Source organism: Schistocerca piceifrons, chromosome 7 (genome assembly GCF_021461385.2).
Source record: "Schistocerca piceifrons isolate TAMUIC-IGC-003096 chromosome 7, iqSchPice1.1, whole genome shotgun sequence".
Classification (NCBI taxonomy): domain Eukaryota; kingdom Metazoa; phylum Arthropoda; class Insecta; order Orthoptera; family Acrididae; genus Schistocerca; species Schistocerca piceifrons.
This window is the reverse complement of record NC_060144.1, coordinates 64,130,997-64,155,354: the sequence shown is the minus strand read 5'-3', so window position 1 is coordinate 64,155,354 and position 24,358 is coordinate 64,130,997. Positions and strand designations below refer to the sequence as shown.

General features: G+C 43.6%; 1 protein-coding gene and 1 non-coding gene across 2 annotated transcripts in view; both read right to left on the bottom strand.

The window, feature by feature from the left end:
- LOC124805421 (semaphorin-2A-like) overlaps positions 1 to 24,358 on the bottom strand; it is a 1,298,470-nt gene that overhangs the window by 732,074 nt on the left and 542,038 nt on the right. The window lies entirely within an intron of this gene.
- Trnas-gga lies at positions 15,642 to 15,725 on the bottom strand. The gene is given in 2 exon segments: positions 15,642 to 15,676; positions 15,686 to 15,725. It is a non-coding gene; the product is annotated as a tRNA-Ser (tRNA).

The window sequence follows — 24,358 nt, the reverse complement described above, 5'->3', positions numbered from 1 at the left end:
AACCTCCAAGTCATCGAGTAATGAAGACCGTTAGGACGGAGTTATTAGCGGTGGGCACCCGGGCACCAGTATCCTAATTCAAGATTACTTCCAGTCACTAGTTGGTGGCGAACGCTGCACCGAGTTGTTTATAGCTAGCTCTGGCGGCAAACAATCAGCGTACATACACGCAAGCCCTTGCCATTAATCTGCTTATAGCTAGCCGCGTGAGGTACAAGTTGTCAACAGCATAGAAGTTCTTTTGTACAAGTTGAGTACAATATATTTATTTAAAGTGCACGGGTCTCAACGAATCTTTCTGTTGCCTGTATGGATTCCTACAGTGACAGATTCTATGGGCACTTTCCACGCACTCATCATTAGCAGTGTCCGCCCCCGGTAGCTGAGTGGTCAGCGCAACAGAATGTCAATCCTAAGAGCCTGGGATCGATTCCCGGCTGGGTCGGAGATTTTCTCCACTCAGGGACTGGGTGTTGTGTTCTCCTAATCATCATTTCATCCCCATCGACGTGCAAGTCGCTGCAGTGGCTTCAAATCGTGTCTCAACGAATCTTTTTGTTGCCTGTATGGATTCCTACAGTGACAGATCCTTTGGGCACTATCCTCGCATTTATCATTAGCATTGTTAGCTCCCTGAAGCTGAGAGGCCAGCGCGACAGAATGTCAATCCCCGGGTTTGATTCCCAGCTGGATCGGAGATTTTCTCCGCTCAGGGACTGGGTGTTGTGTTGTCCTAATCATCATCATTTCATCCCCATTGACGCGCAAGTCGCCGCAGTGGCGTCAAATCGAAAGACTTGCACCCGACGAATGGTCTACCCGACGGGAGGCCTTAGTCACACATCTCCATCATTAGCAGTGAAGACGTAGCATTTGGCTCCGCAGAACGTAGCGTTCACCGACTCGTATACGTAACAGTCTTTATAAAACCATATTCTGTAAGTAACCCGGATAGGATTTTATGTGGTCGCTTCTTCTTCCCAGTACTTCGGACTGTAAAAGGCTGTCGAAAGTGAAGTTATGCGAATGAAAACAACTGTTGTGTACAGAGAAGCGGGAACACTAACAAGCTGCCATGGAGACGTATACAAAATTGCATAATTTTATTGGTTAGAGTATCCATACAAAGCATCCGTGCCAAGCCCACAATAACTGTTTGAGAGCTTCTTTTGCCTCATTGGTACAAGTACCAGGAAGTGGGAGGAAAGCTTAACATTAGTTGCAGAACAAAAAATTTGCGTATTTTTGCAAGTGGCCTTTTCATCAGCGATGTACGCCACGAGACGACACATTTTTACGTTCGTGTGGAGCGCGCCACGGGTGATGCTTGTGAAAACTTAAAGTTAGATGTAGAACTGGGTTCGAAACTAAGTACGAATTGTGACTTACCTGACAAATCGGTCTGGACTACGTTCAGTCCAAATACGATAACTCGCTTCTGCCACTCTGTGACATCTCCACGTCCTAGTGCGCTGATTCCACACAACTGACTAGCGTCATGCGCACCACTTCACTACCGGGATTTCCTATAGCAGCTGCAGCCGACCTCCGTCGATCAGCTGTCGTTGACTTCTCTGACGTACGATATTTCTGTCGTTATCTACTGTATATGCCTCACTGCTCGTTATATCCGTACCTCAGACGGAGCAGCCACAAACATCTTCAATGTAACGGTGACTAAATTTCGGGTTTTCATGGTAATTAATATTAACTTTTCGCTCAGTCGATCACCATTCATTTGCCGCTGCGTTACCGAAGACACGAGAGTTAATAACTTCTTTGAATGTTTCTTATTAGTCATTAATAACACTTAATTATGGAAATCACTTTAGTTTTTTATTGATAATTAATGATCATGAATGGTTGCGTTTTGTATAAAGGGAAAATGAGGGTTCATCCTACAATTACTCTCAGCAATTACGGCAACTAAAATGCCCGTGATTTTTATAGTTCGTCACCCACAGATATTATAGCATGGACTATGATATATTACTATACTTCGATACAGTTATTCAAACTTCGTACACTTTTATTCTCACAAAGCTAAGCGTCCAATTCCGTTCTCATATTCAATTTAACGTCCCTTCGTATAGTTCACAGATCCAGTTATCAGTTATTCGACATGTAATAGAATTTAATACGGAGTGCTACTTTCCTCGCGCACACAGTTCTTCAGATATTCTTAGTCCGTGACCTTACGGCAAAAGTCTGTCCCGTATAAATTAAATATAGCGAACTTTTTTGCAATTTAACAAGAGTGCCCTGATCCCTTCCCTAGCATAGGAAATGATCGCTATATCGCACACCGCAGCTACGTAGACTTATTCAGAGCGCAGAAAACAAGACAAAGGAACTAACAATACCCGCGCAAAGCTTACATATAAGAATTTAGAAACAAAAGTAGCCGCATTAAATCCTCCTTGATTTCCATGAAGCGTTACTTTGCTGCCGGCGTTATTATGATGAGAGATTCTATATAGATAATTTTAATTAAAACCTTTACAAAGCTATTAACTATTAGCGATATTATCGATCATCTCTCCCCTATATGAAAATGTTCTCAATTACAAGAGCGGTTATAAAGTGCAGCGTTCCAAAGCGATCTCTGTGCTCTTTTAACGTAGTGACGCATATTTTATCCGATGAGCTTAAATGGATGCGTCGTGTAAAACTATGAAAAGGCTAAAGGTGCATCGCACAGAACCTGTAAGGTTAAGGAGTGAAGTCATCCGATGCCAGACAATAGCTAGACGCTATCTATAAATACAGGATGGATCCAGCTACTGTTACAAAGTCATTATGTTTTGTACCACAATACGTAGAAACCACATAGGTCGTCAATTATTAATAATCATATGGAACGACAAGTAATTGTCGAATAGTTGTGAACATTACGACACATTCTAATTAGGAAACCGAAACATAATTTTCGTCGAGTTCCGTTTGTAAAGTTTTTTTCTATCTCAAGCAAAAGTCATGTCCCATCAGTAGAAAACCCTTCAAACAAAATTCCCGGGAATACCTATACAGAGGTCCCGCACAGTGTTTTGTGTCATCTACCACTGACAAATTTGTGTTTTTCGCCATCAGCTGACGGGGAGTTAGTTTCCTCCCGAAATATTGCCGTGCGCATATGAAACCTGTGTCGCGGGGCGGCCTATACTGACTGGCGCTGTACTTCTCGGTTTCTGCGACGGCTATGGAATGGAAATGAGCGTTTGGCGTCAGTGGCCGGGAGGCCCCTCGCGGGGCAGGTCCGGCCGCCATATCGCAGGTCTTATTACATTCGGCGCCACATTGGGCGACCTGCACGCCGGATGGGGATGAAATGATGATGAACACAACACAACACCCAGTCCCTGAGCGGAGAAAATCTCCGACCCAGCCGGGAATCGAACCCGGGCCCAGAGGACGGCAATCCGTCACGCTGACCACTCAGCTACTGGGGCGGACTGCGACGGCTATAAAAGCATCGAACAGATATCCCAACAACGGGTGCAGTCGCACATCCGATCTGCAATCTTCTGCCAATGCATTGTTTTTCTCATACCTGTCGCACCTTCCTGAAACAATGAAGCCACAATCTAGACTTTCCCTTTCTAGCTTTAACTTCCCGTACGTAGATAATGTCCGTGATTTGTAGCATTGCAACGCGACACGGAAACGAAACCTCCATCCATGCTCCATATGCCATCTTATCGTGTGTGACAGAGGGAACTTCTACTACCACTATTTTCAACACTTTCCTCTTATCCATATATTTCATTAGCCAATGGTGCGCTAAAATCACAACAGTCGATAGGTCTCCGCATGAGCTCAAATTTATCTGATTTTCTTCGCTGCGGTCGTTTCGCGAGACGTATGAGCGAAGACGTAACATGTTTGCCGATTTTTCTTCAGATATCCGCTCTCGCACTTACAGTAATAAACCTATCCGTGGTACACAAAGCCTGTCTTGTATCGTCCGGGAGTTTGTTGACATCCCCATTATGCTCTCGTGTCGAGTAAACGATCCCGCGCCGAAACGCGTCACCGGTTAATGGGTCTTTTCTACCTCCTCTTTTAATTCAGCTTGGCAAAGATTTCAGACTAATGAACAACATTCAAGACTTGGTCGAACGAGTGTTTTGTAAGTAACTTCTTTCATGGATGAATTACGTCTCCTTATGGTGCTCCCAATGAATTTCAGCCTCGTATCTGTTTTGTCTACTGTATGTTTTATGTGATCATTCCACTTCAGGTCGTTCCAGCTGAAATACCTGTAAGTATTTTACGATAATTATTGTTTCCAGTAATATTTTGCCAACAGTGTAATCGAACATTTGTGGATCTCTTGGCTTATTTATGAGTAGTGCTCTACATGTATTGATATTCAGGATCAACTGTCACTTGCCACTTTTAACTAATCGGCGATCCTCTGCATGTCTTGCTGCAGACAGTGTTTTGACGTTTTGAATGGTGTGCTCCAAAATTCTTGTGCCTGCACCATCACTGACCTCACTCGTAAAATCTGCCACAGATCGCCTCCTTTCTTGCTTTACAGATAAGGAAAGCCTCTGACATCCACTTTCTATGATGAGTTGAGGACGAGAATACGAAATAGGTTTCCAGATATATGAGTGGCTCACAGAATTTCTAAGTAGTAGAATCAAGTACATCATCTTCGACGATGAGTGTTCGTCAGACGTAAATGATCTGACGGGTAATCCGAGCAACAAGCTGTGGTTGCTTGCTGGTGACGCTATGGTATACGTGATGACGTCGTCGTCGACAGACAGAATTTCTAGTCGGTATTACTAATGTCAACTTCCTCTAAATAGAGAAAAAGTTAATGCAAGAGAACAGGAAAAACATTCCTGTAAAGTTCGAACAGATCGTCAGTAGCTGCTGTTTGACACGGACACAGCGATTAAATGTCTAGGCGCAACGTTACAGAACGACATTAAATGGGGCAAGCACGTAAGTACGGCAGTAGGGTGGATCTGTGATCGACTTCGGTTCATTGGGAGAAGTTTGGGGAAATGTGTCTCATCTGCGAAGAAGGCTGCATATAGAACGCAAGTGTGAGAAATACTTGAGTGCTGCTTTAGTGTTTGGGATTTCCATCGAGCTGGAGTAAATACAAGGCAGCAGTTCAGGTACGGGCTGCTAGTTTTGTTAATGGCAGGTACGATAAACACACGAGTGTTACGGAGATGCTTCGGGAACAAAAGTGAGAATCTCTAGAGGGAAGACGACGTTCTTCTCGCGAAACACTATCGAAAAAAATTAGATAACCAGCATTTGAAGCTGACTGCGGAAGCATTCTACTGTCATCAACGTACATTTCGCATACGGACCACGAAGGTAATATGAGAGAAATCAGAGCTCGCACGAAAGCGTATAGACAGTCCTTTAACAACCGCTTGCGAGTGGAACAGGACAGGAAATGACTAGTACTAGTGCAGTATAATCTGTGTCATGCACAATACGGTCGCTTGGGGAGTATGTGTGCAGATGTAGCTAAAGATGTAGATGTAGACGTACAACAGCTTCTCGCTCATTCTCTGTTTCACCGCCACTCATCTATTTTTTGTAGATGCTTCCGACAGTAACACGCGAGTAGATGCCCAGCTTTGCGTTTCCGATATTACTGTTCCCTCTTCTCTGGTCAAAACAAACTTCCCTTCGTCAATATTGCTTACGTCCGCGGAATTCGCCATTTGCAGCCCGTGTCGAAGCTAGACTATGTTCCTATTCGTCCCTCCCCCGCTCATATACCGAATGGCTATAATTAAAGTGCAATTACTCATAGAGGTCCGGTGTGGGCTGTAGCTACATGGCTTCGAAACTTGGTAAATATGCTAATGCGTTAATAAGAAACCGATTTACGCTCGAGAAAGACGTTACTTCCAATTTTGATCCTCAGTTGCAAATCTGGTGCTGCGAATGAAAGAAAGACGTACTGAAATATTTCCATATGTAATTTATTAGGAGTGTGACGTGGGCAGGAAAGATCAAACAACTGCGAAAGGCAAAACGTTGATTTTAATAACTACCGTTGTTTACACAATTTGTTCAATATGAGCTCAGGAGACGTCGACGAAACCAATATCCGTAAAACGAGATGATCAACAGTTGCTCGCAGCAGTTCCGGTGGAATCTGAGCAACGTGTTCCTGTATGCTGGCCTTCAGATCAGACCAAATGCGACCCTGGTAAACGCGTTCTTTTAAATATCCCCGGAGCCAAAAGTTACTTGGATTCATATCAGGTGATCTTGCAGGCCATGCATCTAGAGACCATCCAAATATATAACACGTTCGTGAAGGTTGCATTAAGTATGAATTTCACTGGGCGAGACCCAATCTTGCATGAAAACAATAGTTCCCACGCAGTTGTGCTCTTCTAAAGCAGGAATCACATATTGTACTAGGAGGTCTCAATGACGTGCAGACGTCTTGATACACCTGACATGCCCTCATTATTATCTTCAAAGAGGAACGGACCGAGAATAAAGGTCCTTTGAGTATACACCACACAGTCATATACAGCGAGAACAATGGCTGTTTACGCACAAAACGAGGTTTAACACTACCAAAAAAGCCGCACTTCTGGGTATTCAAGGCACCGGGTATTGTAAAATGTGCCTCGTCACCCCATAGAATATTGCCTGGCCACATATCATTATCTTCGATCCGTGCCGTAAATACAGGGTGAAAAGTATTTAAACCGACAAACTCTGGAAGGTTATAGGGGACATCAAAACAAATATTTTTCCTAATGTCATTTTTTCCTATGAGACGTATTTAAACCGGTAGAGGAAGATTTCTCTTGCGGCAAATTAATTAAACCAACAAACACTTTTCCATCTTTTTATGACCAAGAGACAACACATTAACATAACCCAATTTCAGTTACAGTAGATTCTCAAAAATGCCTCCATTGACACGTAAACAAAGGTTACACCGTCGGATCATGTTCTGTCTGACACGGGCAAAAACCCCAGCTGTATCCTAAATTCTTCCTGCTGCTGCTACTATTCGAGCAACCAGATCCTCTTCTGATGCAACAGGATTTGCGTAGATAAGGTTGCGCATCTCTCCTCACACAAAAAAGTTCAGAGGGAACATATCTGTGTATCGAGCAGGCCATGGTACAGGACCACCTCTGCCAATCCACGTTTCTGGGAACCGTCGGTCCAGAAATTGACGCACACAACGACTGAAATGTGCCGGCGCCCCGTCATATTGGAACCACATGTGTTTTCTTGTAGGGAGCGGGACGTCTTCCAGCAATTCTGGCAATGCTCTGCCGAGAAAATTGTAATAGCGCCTACCATTTGTTGGCCCAGGTAGCAGATACGGCCCAATGAAACAGTCCCCAACAACACTGATCCACACATGCACGAAGAACCACACTTGATGAGTGCTAGTAACTGTGTCATGTGGGTTATCCACACCCCAAACATGCGAATTGTGCATGTTGAAGACTCCATCACGCCCGAACGTTGCTTCATCGTTAAACAACACAGAGGATGGAAACGTAGGATGCATTTCAGACTGTTCCGCGTATCACTGCGAAAACTGTGATCTGGGTGGATAATCAACTGGTTCCAGTTTGTGGACACGCTGTAAGTGAAATGGACGTAACAATTGCTCTCGGACTGTTCTTACATTCATCTGATTCATCCCCATGTCACATGCAATTGCACGAGTGCTGATTGAAGGAGCCTGCTCCACATGCTGCAAGACAGTTTCCTCAAATTGCACCGTTGTTACCGTGCGCCGACGTCCCTGTCCAGGTAATCTGCTAAACGACCCGGTCTCACGCAGACGTTGGTACACAGCAGCAAAGGTCGTCTGATGCGGGATACGGCAATTGGATATTGTTGTTGATAAACTCGCTGTGCAGCTCGTCCGTTGCGGTGCACTACGTAGTACGCACCAACCCCATCAGTGTACTCATTCCATATGTGTCGCACCATTAGTAAACAGAGACAATGCACTACTACACTGGTGGACAGCAGTAGCCTACAACTGAAGAGGGCAATACGCCCTCTAACAACTGAAGAGCGTAATACGGCCTCCACCGGTTTGAATAATCCTCATAGGGAAAAATGACATCAGGGAAAATTATTTGTTTTGATATCCCCCACAACCTCCCAGAGTTTGTCGGTTTAAATACTTTTCACCCTGTAGAAGAGCAAATTTGTAACATTGCTGCGGATGTTTATGTTCCAGCTGCTGCACCGTCTAGATGTTGTACGGGTACCAGCGTACAATAGACCATATAACTTTCTGCACTGCTGACCACGGGACGGACATTTCTCGTGACACGACACGAGCACTAGCGCTATCAGGGCCACGCGCTGCTTGGTCAGTTCAAGCAACAGCAAACTCGTTAACAACGTCCACCGGAAAAAGGCGCCTTTCTCTTTCGGGTGCCTAAACAACCTCACCCGTGTTTTCGAATTTCATTATATCTTCTTTAAACCACTTGTTAACACTGGACTTTTGCTCAGTCCTTACAGTCAGCGATACTCTCTGAAAGCAGCAATGTAATTGCTGCCGTTCTCATAAAACAGTTTCATTAACAGTTTCACAGTCTCAATAGCCATACTGGTTCAAATGGTTCAAATGGCTCTGAGCACTATGGGACTTAACATCTATGGTCATCAGTCCCCTAGAACTTAGAACTACTGAAACCTAACTAACCTAAGGACAGCACACAACACCCAGCCATCACGAGGCAGAGAGAATCCCTGACCCCGCCGGGAATCGAACCCGGGAACCCGGGCGTGGGAAGCGAGAACGCTGCCGCACGACCACGAGATGCGGGCAGCCATACTGTTCAGTCATGTTACAGCTTGTCAAATTACAGCGTGAGAATCATACCGTCGTACAAGCAGTGTAGAGTGTCACATTTGCACCTAGTGGACAAAACTGGAATTACACTACTGGCCAAGAAAATTGCTAGACCAAGAAGAATTGCAGATGATAAACGGGTTTCACTGGACAGATATATTATACTAGAACTGACATGTGATTACATTTTCACGCAGTTTGAGTGCATAGATCTTGAGAAATCAGTACCTAGAACAACCACCTCTGGCCGTAATAACGGCCTTGATACGCCTGGGCATTGAGTCAAACAGAGCTTGGATGGCGTGTACATGTACAGCTGCCCATGCAGTTTCAACACGATACCACAGTTCATCAAGAGTAGTGACTGGCGTATTGTGACGAGCCAGTTGCTCGGCCACCATTGACCAGACTGTTCAATTGGTGAGAGATCTGGAGAATGTGCTGACCAAGGCAGCAGTCGAACATTTTCTGTATCCAGAAAGGCCCGTACAGGACCTGCAACATGCGTTCGTGCATTAACCTGCTGAAATGTAGGGTTTCGCAGGGATCGAATGAAGGGTAGAGCCACGGGTCTTAACACATCTGAAATGTAGCGTCCACTGTTCAAAGTGCCGTCAATGCGAACAAGAGGTGACCGAGACGTGTAATCAATGGCACCCCATACCATCACACTGCGTGATATGCCAGTATGGCGATGACGAATACACGCTTTCAATGTGCGTTCACCGCGATGTCGTCAAACACGGATGCGACCATCATGATGCTGTAAACAGACCCTGGATTCATCCCAAAAATTGACGTTTTGCCATTCGTGCACCCAGGTTCGTCGTTGAGTACACCATTGCAGGCGCGCTGTCTGTGATGCAGCGTCAGGGGTAACCGCAGCCACGGTCTTAGAGCTGATAGTCCATGCAAACGTCGTCGGACTGTTCGTGTAGATGGTTGTTGTCTTGCGATCGTCCCCATCTGTTGACTCAGGAATCGAGACGTGGCAGCACGATCCGTTACAGCTATGCGGATAAGATGCCTGTCATCTCGACTGCTAGTGATACGAGGCCGTTGGGATCCAGCACGGCGTTCTGTATTACCCACCTGAACCCACCGATTCCATATTCCGCTAAGAACCATTGGAACTCGACCAACGCCAGCAGCAATGTCGCGATACGATAAACCGCAATTGCGATAGGCTACAATCCGCCCTTTATCAAAGCCGGAAACGTGTTGATACGCATTTCTCCTCCTTACACGAGGCATCACATCAAAGTTTCACCAGGCAACGCCGGTCAACTGGTGTTTGTGTATGAGAACTCGGTTGGAAACTTTCCTCATGCCAGCACGTTGTAGGTGTCGCCACCGGCGAAAGCCTTGTGTGAATGCTCTGCAAAGCTAATCATTTGCTTATCACAGCATCTTCTTCCTGTCGGTTAAATTTTGCGTCTGTAGCACGTCATCTTCGTGGGGTAGCATTTTCAATGGTCAGTAGTGTAATTTGTGTTTCCAACGTAAATCGGCTCCGCATTAACGCATTATCATAACTATCACGTTTCGCTGCCTTGCGAGAAGACCCACATTGGACTTTGGTCAGTTTCTGCTCTTAATTTATAACCCTACGATACGTTCCTTATCGCGTCAAGTGCCCACATAGTCGTGTGTCTGTTACGTATGGCCGTAGAATGGTCTGCTTATTATTAGAGACGGAATAGTGGAATTACCTGATGTATGACGCGAAGGCCAAGCTAAGAAATTTACCCTCGTCAGTGTTACAACGAATTCAAAAGAAAGGCCCACTGAGGAAATAGAATTGGAAACCGAACATCAGATTGCAGACTACGGAAGAGAAAGAAAAGTGCGCCTGGTTATCAATAGACCAACGCTTCGTCTTTGTAGTTGAGTGACGCCTTACTCACAACGCGAAAACATGCGAAAGCCAATCGCAACGACAAAAACGTCAGTCGATGCACGAGAGTTTTCTCTACAATACGAGGCTGCAAACCATACCAGCTGCCCACCGAGCCCGCTATCTACAAGTATTTGCAATTTCAATTCGTGCCCTGCACAAAAACTGTTCGACCGGAAGGTGTGTACGGACGCAACGTGAGCCTGCGGTTAACCTTAAACGATGCGTTTTCCAATTTCATTAAAAGACTCCGATTCGTTTGTTTGGGTTCTGACGCTCAAATTAATTTGCGGTTAGACTGAATTTGCGATTCCCACTGTCGATAAAAATTCCCCTCCTGTCAGCAAAATGTTAAAATGCATTCTGTGCTGTCGACGCAACAACAGGCCTTTTTTCTGCTGTTTTGTTAAGATAAAAACAAAGGCAGTTAAACATACTTGACGTTATCTGACATTAAAAAACTGCCGATTAACGTTTGTCAGTCATAGAGGATTTTCAGACATAGTTCAGATTTGTGAATGGTGAGCAACTGACAGGGCAGACGCGTCTTTCCCGCTACAGAAGCTAATGAACTCCTGCTGGCCATCCAAATATTGTTTCCCGTGTCTCGGATTGCCAGTAGTTGCACATCACTATTTCTACATCACTAATTAGCTGAAAAGACCAAATATTACATAGGTATTGCACTCAAAACTCGCACCATACTATAAAGCTAAGGCTCCAGGGAGCCTATACAACCATTTTTCCTCCTTTTATTATTTCATAATTTTACCTAACATATTTACTAATAAATTTGAATACGTTCAAACATTTCATCTGTCCGAACGTAAATCTTTCAACGTATCTGTAAACATCTTTACTTTTTGCAGCTATTTGAATTTTACCAGTTGAGTGGTAAAGTCGGCGACGAAGAATGATTGAGAGCTGACGTGACGTAATGGTTGGGATGTTGATTTTTCGCTCGTAAGTACACGGATAAAACTTTTAAATTAATTTGTGCTCCTTATAAAAGTGAACTGCACAAAGACAGTGATTAATACTGAGTGAACTGTGAACTGTCCGCTGCGCTTTTGTACGTGGATGATCTAAGACAGTTTTCTAGAGCGCGATGAACGCAAAAAGAGGTCACTGGTGAAACAATGCGCGTGTGCAGTATCAGATTTGAACGTTTCTAGGGCTCTGCTTCGATGTGAATAAGCACTGAACTGTGTTCTCTCACTGAACTGAAACTTCCTCGTGGCTACAATGGAGTAGGACGTACTACAGCCAAATACGTCAGTGCCGGTACTTCAAATTGTGCACGCTTCGGGACTGCAGTCCCACGACATCCGGCTCATGATGACAGCCGTGACAGAATAGGAGTCTTATTATTACCTGAAACTATTGTGCAGCGTATCTGAAGACAGTATGTTCATCGCATAATTGTCAAATACTAGCATCAAGCGTCACCTTCTCCACACTACCTCGGAATACTGCAACAACCGGCTCTTCCTGCATTGTTACAAGCAACGAAAGCTACAGTTAGCCATCCGTTACCCAAACTAGAAGAAGAAGAAACTTTCATTAAAGAAAAATTTAACCTCGCACCACAAAATAAAGTAGGTCCATGAATAAGAACAAATTGAGTAGTTTTACCTACTCCTCTTATTTCGTTCTTTTTACCCTTCGCAGAAGATGTCGAAGCACCAAGAGCGCTGTCCACATTGACAAGTGATTTGTAACTGGCAAAGCGGAGTTTTTTTGAAACGCAGTGTCAAATAGCAATAGAACTGAGTTTAAGAAGTTCTGTATTCCTTCTCTTTAAAATTAAATGTCGTCGCAGTGGTAACATTGTGTTAGATGGACAGCATTGTTGCTACAACAGCTCAAAGTACGAAAGGCGTTGAATGAGTAAACACTCCGTCTTGAAATCTTATTGGATTTCAGCTACTTTGCATTTGAGATATTTGTCATTAAAGAAAATGACAGCCAACGAGCTGTAGTTCGTAAAGATGCTAAGCATCACAGCGCGAGAGTAAAGAGACGAAATATTTTTTATTTAAGGTGCGCCTATATCAAAACGCGGGTCCAGCGTTTAAATACTCTAAATAAACACTATGTCCCGCTGGGCGCAGATATGTAAAATCATTGCCGCAGCGCTTGATAGCAAGGAGTTGCGAAACAGAATAAAGGACAATCTACCTTTAGTTAATAAATATTCTAGAGACTTAATTATCCCTTGTACTTTTGGTCGCCGACATGTTAAAACGTACTACATAGCATTGCTACAAGTTGTATTTTTATTTTGTGTAAAAACTATGTGAAACGACGAACAAACATTTCGGTAACTGGTGGGAGGATACAATGTACTTACGCACATGCAAAGACATTTAATTTTTAAGAAGGAACGGACTGACAAAGCAGCGATTATTGGACTGCGCCATGCACAAAATATATATCAGATGTAAGTCATGCATTTATTGTGTATTTGTCAGTGTTTAGAAGTTTCATGCTAATTTGTTCAAAACATATTAATATTTACGATGCAGTAATTTTCTTATTCCTTTCTTTCACTAACCAAAAATGATGTTCAAATTGTATATGAGCTTTGTTAGAGGTTCGCTCTTTATCGCAGTGTCTCGATTGTATTTGGGAGACAACTAATGTGTTCAGCTTCCGATCTGTTAATCTTTCTCTTACAAAATTCCACTAATTTGCTTTCATTTCCATTTTTATATTCAAATAGGTCCCTTAGGTATTTTCATCGAAGATTCTGATTGCGTGAAGGCAATCCGGGTCAAAAGGTCCATTATTTGCGCAATCAATCCCTACGTCTCCTGAACACAATCGCGAACCGACGCATCGGTTATCAATTAATAATCTCTCTCTCTCTTTTCAAGTCGTACTGAAAACCGGCCACACAGGATAGCAGTAAGTACGCAATCTAGCGTTAGGTTGCATTTTGTCAGTAAATATTACCAACCAACAGTTACAGCATCACTATTGTTATTTACTACTATTTCTTCTACAGAAGAAGCAAGTTCCTAACGCCAGAGTCTTCAGACAACAAGTGACCCATCGGGACCATCCGACCGTCGTGTCATCCTCAGTTGAGGATGCGGACAGGAGGGGCGTGTGGTCAGCACACTGCTCTCCCGGTCGTTATGACGGTTTTCCTTGATCGGAGCCGCTACTATTCGGTCGAGTAGCTCCTCAATTGGCATCACGAGGCTGAGTGCACCCGAAAAATGGCAACAGCGCATGGCGGCCTGGATGGTCACCCATCTAAGTGCCGGCCACGCCCGACAGCGTTTAACTTCGGTGATCTCACGGGAACCAGTGTGTCCACTGCGGCAAGGCCGTACCTGTGTTCAATGAGTAACGCAACACTGTTTTCTTCTCGGCCGATTTCGATTGAAAATATGCGAATTTTATTGTGGGACACTGTGGGATATTTCCGCTTCAGACTCTATAGTTTCATGAAGTTCCGATAGGTGGCGGTGCTATACGTAACCTTCAAACCGTCGTCTGTAAGGGAGGTGTCTTCCAAACAGAGAGCTTTCTTTGGTGGAGAACCAGAGCATCTCTAATATTCATAGGTTCTTGCAGATGGCCTACGGAAATCTGGCAGTGAACAAAAGCACGGTGATACGTTGGGAGAAGCGTCTATCATCATCTAACAAAAGCACGGAGATACGTTGGGCGAAGCGTCCTTCATCATCGCATTAAGGTCGCGCAAACCTGTCCGTCTATCATCATCGCAACAAGGTCGCATAAACCTGTCCGATCTCCCGTGGGCCGGCCGGCCGCACGGAGATGTGACAACTGCATGTCGGAACGTGCAGACAGTCTCATCCGATGTGATCGTCCACCAGATGGGATACTCAAAGACAAGGCCTATGCCCAATGGTTCCCTCGACGCCTAACAGACGACTGTAAAAAGCAACGAAGAAACATCCATGCGGAATTGGTTGCACGTTACGAGACTGATCGTGACGATTTTTTGTCGAACACTGTAACAGGAGATGAAACATGGATTCATCACTTCCACCCGGAAATTTGGTGGTAGGGTCTTATGGGACCAAACTCCTGAGGTCATCGGTCCCTAAGCCGACAAACTACTTAATCTAATTTAAATTAACTTACGCTATGGATGACACACATACCCATGCCCGAGGGATGACTAGAATCTCCAGCCGGGGGGGGGGGGGGGGGGGGCGAGCCGCACGGACCGTGATAAGGCACCTCAGACCGCGCGGCCACCCGGAAACAAAAGGCAGTTCATGGAGCGACGGTACAACTCCTCTCCTCTGACGAAAAAGATCAAAGCCGCACACTCAGCTGGTAAACTCATGGCGACGGTCTTCTAGGACCACAAACCGATTATTCTGTGTGATGTCCTCAGTCGTGGAGCAACGATCAACTCTGAATTGTAATGTGCTACCCTCAGGAAACTGATTAAACGGCTTCGGCGTGTTCGTTGCCACAAAAAAGCAAACGATCTTCTCCTTGTCCATGACAACGCAAGGCCTCACACGAATCTGCACACGCTAAAGGAGCCCAAAAAGTTCATCGTACTATTCTACAGCCCGGATCTCGCGTCTTACGACTTCCATCTGGCTCTGAGCACTATGGGACTTAACAAAAAAATGGCTCTGAGCACTATGCGACTTAACTTCTGCGGTCATCAGTGGCCTATAACTTAGAACTAATTAGACCTAACTAACCTAAGGACATCACACACATCCATGCCCGGGGCAGGATCCGAACCTGCGACCGTAGCGGTCGCTCGGCTTCAGACTGTGGCGCCTAGAACCTCACGGCCACTCCGGCCGGCGGGACTTAACATCGGAGGTCATCAGTCCCCTACAACTTAGAACTATTTAAACCTAACCAACAAAAGGACATCACACACATCCATGCCCGAGGCAGGATTCGAACCTGCGACCGTAGCGTTCGCGCGGTTCCAGACTAAAGCGCCTAGAACCGCTCGGCCACCCAGGCTGGCGCTCAGTTTCATTTTTTTGCATCACGCTCCAATCTGTATGCGCTGTAACTGTTCGTTGCACATTTTTGACATGGTTTTCACATCTTCGAATGTAGAATTTTTGACTAAGTTGGGAAGATTTGAAGATGGGCCTCGGCCCGAAACTAGTCATCGAATAAATAAAAAAATAAAATTTCGAATTTTGGACTGGTTTTTCGTTGTACTGAGAAGTCATGTTTTGGCTTATCAGTGTAGTTTAATAAATACAGTCTAGGTATGACAAGAGATATTCGAAATTTAATTTGTAGAATGTTTTCACATTTCTCACACAAACAGTATCTGAGTTCTACGATGAGCATTTCTTGACAACAAACAAATCAAATTATTTTAATTCATATCAAGAAACGTACCAACATACTTGAAAGAATGAGAGCATGTTTTATGAAGCTTAATTCAGTCAAACAGAAAACTGCATGTGAACTGATGTCAGTTGCATTTACAATCTGCACTTTAAATCTTTCACACGTATGTGTTTTTTGATAATGGAAACTGAACTGTGTCCCGAATGAATTACTAGTACACAGCTGTTTTAATTTCCGAATCCTACACACATTGCCTATGACGATCAAAGATTAACCTATTAACAGAAGACCGTTTTACATTATGCATCCAGACTCGGTCCCGACTACATACGCTTCTTTTCCTACACCTACACTGACAAATTCTTTGATGGGTTTAGCATTCAGTTCACCTTTAATTAATACAACCTCTTTTTTGTTCACCATTGGAATATAGCATTCATTACTTGCCGGAAAACTGAAATTATCAGACCTTGTGTGGAAGTCATTCCTCATATTTGGAGTCGTAATGTGATATATTAAGCTGTCCGTGCTGTGTAGCACAGTTTTACATGATTTCCCAGAAATATGTTGGTACATATCCGTAGTGAAAATTGATGAGAAGAATTTTCGAAATATCCCATACAGTTATTCCTACAACAACTGCTTATCGAAGATTACATTAAGCCTGTTCAGTTCAACAACAGCCAAAGTTTCGATAAAAATAACACTCGTTTGAAAATTTGTTTGCCAGCAATGATACAACTGTCAAATATTTACCTTATCAGGACGACTGTAGTCTTATATTTCGCATCTGCTGCATATTTTGCGTGGTTTTCCCAAATACAGTATTATTAATCAGTTTGAAAAAGTCCTTTTCCAGGTCATTGTCTGGACTCATGAATTTTTGTATATTAATCTCAAAGAATGACTTCATACAGGGAGCTCGCCTAAATGATAAATTCGATGAATCTTTTTTCAAAGCAGTTGATACGGTAAACATTGTTTCAGATTTATTTGGTAAATAACAAACAAGATCGAAAATAATTGCTCTAGTGGACACTATTGCCTTACTGCCCTTTTCAACAAACTAGAGTTGTTTGATAACAGTAATACGCTGCAATTCCGCTTTAATAATTTTGAACAGAGCATCCAATGCCAACCAGTACAGTGCAGTAGGATCCAGTTCACAGGGCTTAAGGTATTGACCGTGAAAGTTTTCGAATATTTATCGGCAAGAAGTAGCGCGTCAATTTTCAAATATCAATGGAATGGTCTCCAAATGTTTTACACTCAGGTACACAACATACATTGCAATCTCTATTGTACTCTGTTTCTATTAGCGTTTCGCTCTTGATGATTTAAAATTTTCAGCTGTGGAGAAATGATCTTCCAATACATACGTTACATTGATCACGTATTCATATACAGAACTATCCTTCTGATGTACTGGATGAAACTGAAGCATCAGAGAAAGATGTCCTCATTATCTTGAGCTCATCTGATTCCATGTATGATGCACAAATTTTAAACGAGCACGTCAAGAAATTTTGTGAATCTGTAAATCGCAAATTTATATTGCAGTACCAACATTGGTGCAATATTGCAGTCCTTTTCATAAGAGCTTTACGTTTTTCTAAATTATATGGCCGGTCGGAGTGGCCGTGCGGTTCTAGCCACTACAGTCTGGAACCGAGCGACCGCTACGGTCGCAGGTTCGAATCCTGCCTCGGGCATGGATGTGTGTGATGTCCTTAGGTTAGTTATGTTTAATTAGTTCTAAGTTCTAGGCGACTGATGACCTCAGAAGTTAAGTCGCATAGTGCTCAGAGCCATTTGAACCATTTTTTTTTTTATATTATATGGATGAAGAGAAACACAACCTTGATTTAATTTAACTTATTCATCATCATCTGTCACGTTTTGTTTGCATACGTTAGTGAACAATAAATGCTCCCAATAATTGCTCAGATTGTGGAATATGATGGGGACTATATAATGAGGTCTGCAGTTCACAGTACAAGTGGTGTTTGCTGTGTCTCAATACGAACTGGTAAAATGGAAACACTGTGTTCAATATTGCTTTCTTCAAACGATTTTATGTCAAACGGTTGCTGTCAAACATAGCAGCCCTCTCCCGAGCGAAACCCTAACTCGCCTTCAGTTCCTTTTTATTTTGCAATGTAAAGTAATTCACACTCTCACAATTTGATATAGCTGTTCAGTGAACCCTTGCATGTAATCACTCCCTCTGTACAGTTTAATCCCGGAATATTCCTCATCATATCCACACTGTATGTAGTAGGCTATACCGAATGGTTTATACAAATGTACCTCATTGAAATACGAACCAAAGTCACTGCTATGACTTCAGATTGCAAATTTTTCTAACCCTCATTCCACATCAGCAAAATTACAAATTTGAGCTTCGGTTTCTCGATAAACTTGGTATATTTTACAAACATATCATTGCCACTAGGCGTATTACTATTGTGTGGTTTAAAATGTGTCCATCTAATTTTTCTTTGGAATCAAAACAGTACAGCCAGAATTCACGTAATATAACCGAATGCTGATAAGCTGTAATGGTACTAAGTGGTACACTTGAAAGGTTTTTTATGTAGTAGAAATAGTGTGTGTCTATTACCAGCCTCCAACACCTATAGACTGGCATGTACTCGTGTCAGTGCTGTGAGATAATTACCGGCTCAAATCGAAATTCTTTCTCGTATCTCTTGTCATGACCAGCCATTCGTAATCAAAATACTAAATGTTATGTTTTTCGAAAATGTCAACATGTTTCAGCTCACTATGAAATGTTATGATGGTGAAGTTTAATTCTTTTTCATATGAAAAATCGGTAGATACATGTTCCAGGTTACAAGATATAAACCCTCCAAAATCCAACACTTAAACGAGGTCTTGTCATAAGTATCAACATTATTATCACTGCAGTTTTATTTGCTACCACATTTGGCTGTTTCGCATACAGTTCTGCGTATAACCTTTTGTATTCATTGGTCTTGACGTACAATTTTAATATTTGTTGCAAAGTACAGCCTGGATCACTTTCTTGAAATTATCAAGCATCATTATCATCTTATCAGAAATTAATCAAGTACCCAAAATCACTAATTTAGGATGGCATTAAACTCTCAGTCTTCGTACTGAAATGGATTTGTTTTATCTTCACCTTACAAGGGCAACAGAATCTTCCAGAGAAGTGAACACCTGACTTTAAGAGGCTTGTTGATTATACCATCTCTGTTCTCAAAAATGTGAAAACATACTTCGAAGAAATACTTAGGCTCATTAAACGGAAACCATTTGTCTATCACACTGGTATATATTCGACTTTTAAATGCAGGCTTTACAGCAAGCCATGTGAGATCATTACTGACATATAATTTTATACGTATGTTTAGCAACCCGTTAACCGACTATTCCTAATGCAATAATTACAATAATATTACTACGTTAGTCACATAGTCGATGGTGTCCATTAAGTTCAACGTTCCAAGAACCTTTGACCTTTTGTCTCCCTCAACTGCTGTAGATCCTCAGCTGCCCAATGGGGGGGGTACTAGACTGCGGTCGCTCGCAGATTATCTGCTGTCGTCCATTTTGACGTTTTATTTGCGTTACGGAAATGTGCAGTCGGTGTGATACAACATGTGAAATATCTCGCCAAAATCCAGAATTTGTAGTAACCTTTGTGTTGCTAAAATGCCGAAAATATGGCATCTCTGCAATAGATGCTACAGATATTGGTTTATTAAGGAAATAAAGTCTGTAAACTTGTTTTGAGAGCCTTGGTACCATAGTTACGATCAGTAAGTGTCGCAGACTTCCTTGAAAGTTCGTTCTTGTACACAAGTGGAACTTAACTACAGTTATATATAAAAGGTAATACATTATGCGATAAAGTCAATAATATTTTTATAGTGTATAACACGATGCATTACTCTTCTTCCCCACAGAACGGTTGTTGATCAGGTGATGCAAGCTTGTTTTTGTACATCCAGCAACATACGCTGACTGAGACGTAAGAGAAACTGTCGGTTACTACCTCATTGTCTACCTAGAATGTTATTTTATCCACATAGTGTTTTTCAATGTTATCCAACAACGATACAGACAATTTAGACGCGTAAATCACGCTGTAGCACGTAATGTGAGGGTTCACAGTCACGTTTTAGGTATCCAGTGTATCTTAACCTATAAGTTACACAGAAACGTACTTTTCCAATGATTAAATATCTTTGATAGGTGACGCAGACATTTTAGACGCAGAACTTCAGCAAGTTACACCAATATTGGCAAGACTTTTACGCATATTTGATAAATAAGACAGACTTCCAGGCATGGAAATAACAGTACCATTTGAGTTAAATATGGTGTATGCTGCTGACGAAGCGTAAGTATTGTTGATAAATAATAGAGAAATCTTAGACGTGGAAATAAAATGCTGTAAGTCACACCTGTATCGTCAATACCTTCATATTCTTTTGACGTTGAGTGTTCGCTTGCATGTTTGCGCGCACGCCACATTATTTCGATGCAGAGAAACAACAACCAACACACTGACGTGTGTACATATTAAGGTACCACATATAGAAATATTTGCACGCACACCTATTACATGCCACAATGAAGCGCCAAAGAAAATGGTATAAACATTCGTATTCTCAAGTACGGAGAGATGTAAACAGGCAGAATACGCGCTGTTGCCGGCAACGCCTATATAAGATAACAAGTGTCTGGCGTAGTTGGTATATCGGTCACGACTGCTACAATGGCAGGTTATCAAGATTTAAGTGAAATTGAACGTGGTGTTATAGTCGGCGCACGAGCGATGGGACACAGCATCTCCGAGGTAGCGATGAAGTACGGGACTTTCCGGTACCACCACCACCAGTCCTGAACATTATTTAGCATATCTGGGATGCCTTGCAACGTGCTGTTCAGAAGAGATCTCAGTCCCTCGTACACTTACGGATTTATGGACAACCGTGCAGGATTCAATGCGTGTGTGTGTGTGTGTGTCCGGCCGATGGTGGCCGAGCGGTTCTGGCGCTACAGTCTGGAACCGCGCGACCGCTACGGTCGCAGGTTCGAATCCTGCCTCGGGCATGGATGTGTATGTTGTCCTTAGGTTAGGTTAGGTTTAAGTAGTTCTAAGTTCTAGGGGACTTATGACCTCAGCAGTTGAGTCCCATAGTGCTCAGAGCCATTTGAACCATTTTTGTGTGTGTGTGTGTGTGTGTGTGTGTGTGTGTGTGTGTGTGTGTGTGTGTGTGTGTGTGTCCATGTGCGTAAGTGCAGGTTCTCTGTATCGAACAGTCTTCCCATAAACATGTCACATAATTTACTACGTGACGTTTTCTGCACGGTTGTTAACTTCCCAGGCTAAAGTAAGCATTAATGTCTTACTTTTGCACATGTACTTGGAGGTACCACATAACCCAAAAACATGTCACTTGTAATAGCTATAAATATTAGTACGCAAATGCCGTAAATACTGATGTAATGCTGATCAGGACACTCGTCCTCAGTCACCACCAGAAGTATCTTCACTTATACCTGTTAAACAGAACTGTGTCTGGTTGCTGCTCACAAGCTTCTCGCTTCTCTCTTCCCTACATTAGGTGACACACACATATTACGATTTGGCTGCGGTACCAGGTACAGTATCGGGTGAGTATTGTATTGTCTATTGAACCGGGGACCTTCGCCCCGCGGTAGCCCTCAGTGATTCACAACCCCACAACAGGCTACAGCAGTCCAACCACCCCACCGCCGCCCCATACCGAACCCAGGGATATTGTACGGTTCGGCCCCAAGTGGACCACTCCGGGAACGTCTCATACCAGACGAGTGTAACTCCAAATGTTTGCATGGTAGAGAAATTACGATGTACGTGTAGCTGGAGACAGTGTTTGCACAGCAATCGCTGACATACTGTAAGTGAGGCGGAATAAGGGGAGACAGCCAGCATTCGCCGAGGCTGATGGAAAACCGCCTTAGAAACCATCCAGAGGCTGGCCGGCACACCGAATCTCGACATTACTTCGCCGGGAGGATTCGTGCCGGGGACCAGCACGCCTTCCCTCTCGGAAAACAGCGCGTTAGATCGCGCAGTTAGCCAGGCGGGCAGGTACAGTATGGTACTTATACACGTCAAAAAAGTGTTCCAGAAGCCTTACAGCTATAATAATCGCACTTTCTCGGAATTTTACTGTAATTGATAAGATGATATACTACGTCTGTCTTGTAGTATATATCACTGGACTTGGATGATGATCTCCACGACGCTGTAGCGCTTACTAAAACATTCTGTGGCGAAATGTACTGGTCTTCTTTGAACCTTCTCTATTTTCTCCATCACTACCAGCTGACGATCAGTACTCAAGCACCGGTCAGACGACGGTTTTATAACTTACCAACATCGCAGATGGACTGCACTTTCTGAGAATACTTTCACTGAACCTCAGTGTGGTATCTGTCGTTTCCGCGATGAGGTTTGTGCGTGCATTCCACTGATTACCACGCTGTAAGAACACACTTGGGTATCTTACGTAAGTTCCTGCTTCCAGCGACTGTTCTGCAGTCGCATGGTGATAGAATAATGGCAAGTTTCTCATTGTTGACAGTGCTATCTCTCCCACATATTTCAATACAGATAGTACTTTTCTACATAGCATAAGTAATCATTCAGCAACATTTCGAACACTTACACTGACGAGGCAAAACATTACTAGCACCAGTTTAACAGCTTGTTGGTCCGTCTTTAGAATGCAAAAAGTGCTTCAAATGGCTCTGAGCACTATGGGACTTAACATCTGAGGCTATCAGTCCCCTAGAACTTAGAACTACTTAAACCTAACTAACCTAAGAACATCACACACATCCATGTTCGAGGCAGGATTCGACCATGCGACCGTAGCGGTCACGCGGTTCCAGACTGAAGCGCCTAGAACCGCTCGGCCACATCGGCCGGCTTCAGAATGCAATACTGCAGCGAATGGTAAAGAGTCACAACACGTACTTTAGTAAACGGGGAATCGAAATTCAACGCTTGTGGTACAGTGGTTGGAGAAAAATCTGGAAAAACCGCCAGAAATGCATACTTAAACATAAATGCAGGTGCTAACAAGCCTGGAGGTGGCGCTATTGTATTTGACCACAAACGGCACCTGTGTAATGTGCTCAGTACGTTGCAGTGTTAGTCGGGGTCAGAACAGTGTTCTGTGTAGTAAATGGAAATGCCATGTGGCTAGAGCCTCCCGTCTCATTGATCGTTCGCCTGGTGCGTGTCTTTCCGAGTTGACGCCACTTAGGCGACTTGCGTGTCGATGGGGATGAAATGATGATCATAAGGACAACACCCAGTCCCTGAGCGGAGAAAATCTCCGACCCAGCAGGTAGTAGAACCCTGGCTGTTAGGCATGACATTCCATCGCACTGACCACTCAGCTACCAGGGGCGAACATCTGTGTAGTGGTCAGTGCTCTGTGTCAGATTTAAGTGAGTTCGCACGTGAGAAAATTGTTGTTGATCGAGCAGTTTGTGCTTCCGCATCCAAGGAAGCCGAAGTGTTTGGTGTTTAATGAGGCACCGCATCGAAGATTTATACCGCATGCAGGCAAAACGGAATAACATTATCCAGTAAGTCACGACGCGGAGGAATGTGTGTATTTTGAGTGGACGCGATGGACGGTCATTGAAGAAAACTGTGACGTAATATCAGAGGACGACAGCTGCAAGAGTCACTGCAGAACTGAACGTCGCACTCGCGGACCCCGGCAACACAAAGACAACACAAAGAGAGCTCCATGGACTGGAAATTCCAGTGCGAGTTGAAATTCCATGAACACTCGTGATTGACGTACGCGCCCGCGACGGGAGAATTTGGTGCCGAAGGCAAAAAATGCGGTCTACGAAACAATGGAAGAAACTCATTTACTCGGGTATTTGTTTCACAGTGTTGCCAACATCTGGCCGAGCTTACGTCCCATGAAAGAAACATGGCGGTGATGATTTGGGCACCCATATCGTGGTATTCAATGAGCCGCATGAGTACTCCACAAAGTCGCATTGCTGCCAAGAAAAAAAAGTAAAACTCCACCAGGAGAGGCCATGAAGGCTAAACGGTACCGACCGACCGCCGTGTCATCCTCAGACCTCTGGTTCTAGGCGCTACAGTCTGGATCTGCGCGACCGCTACGGTCGCAGGTTCGAATCCTGACTGATGACCTCAGAAGTTAAGTCCCATAGTGCTCAGAGCCATTTGAACCATTTTTTCACCAAAA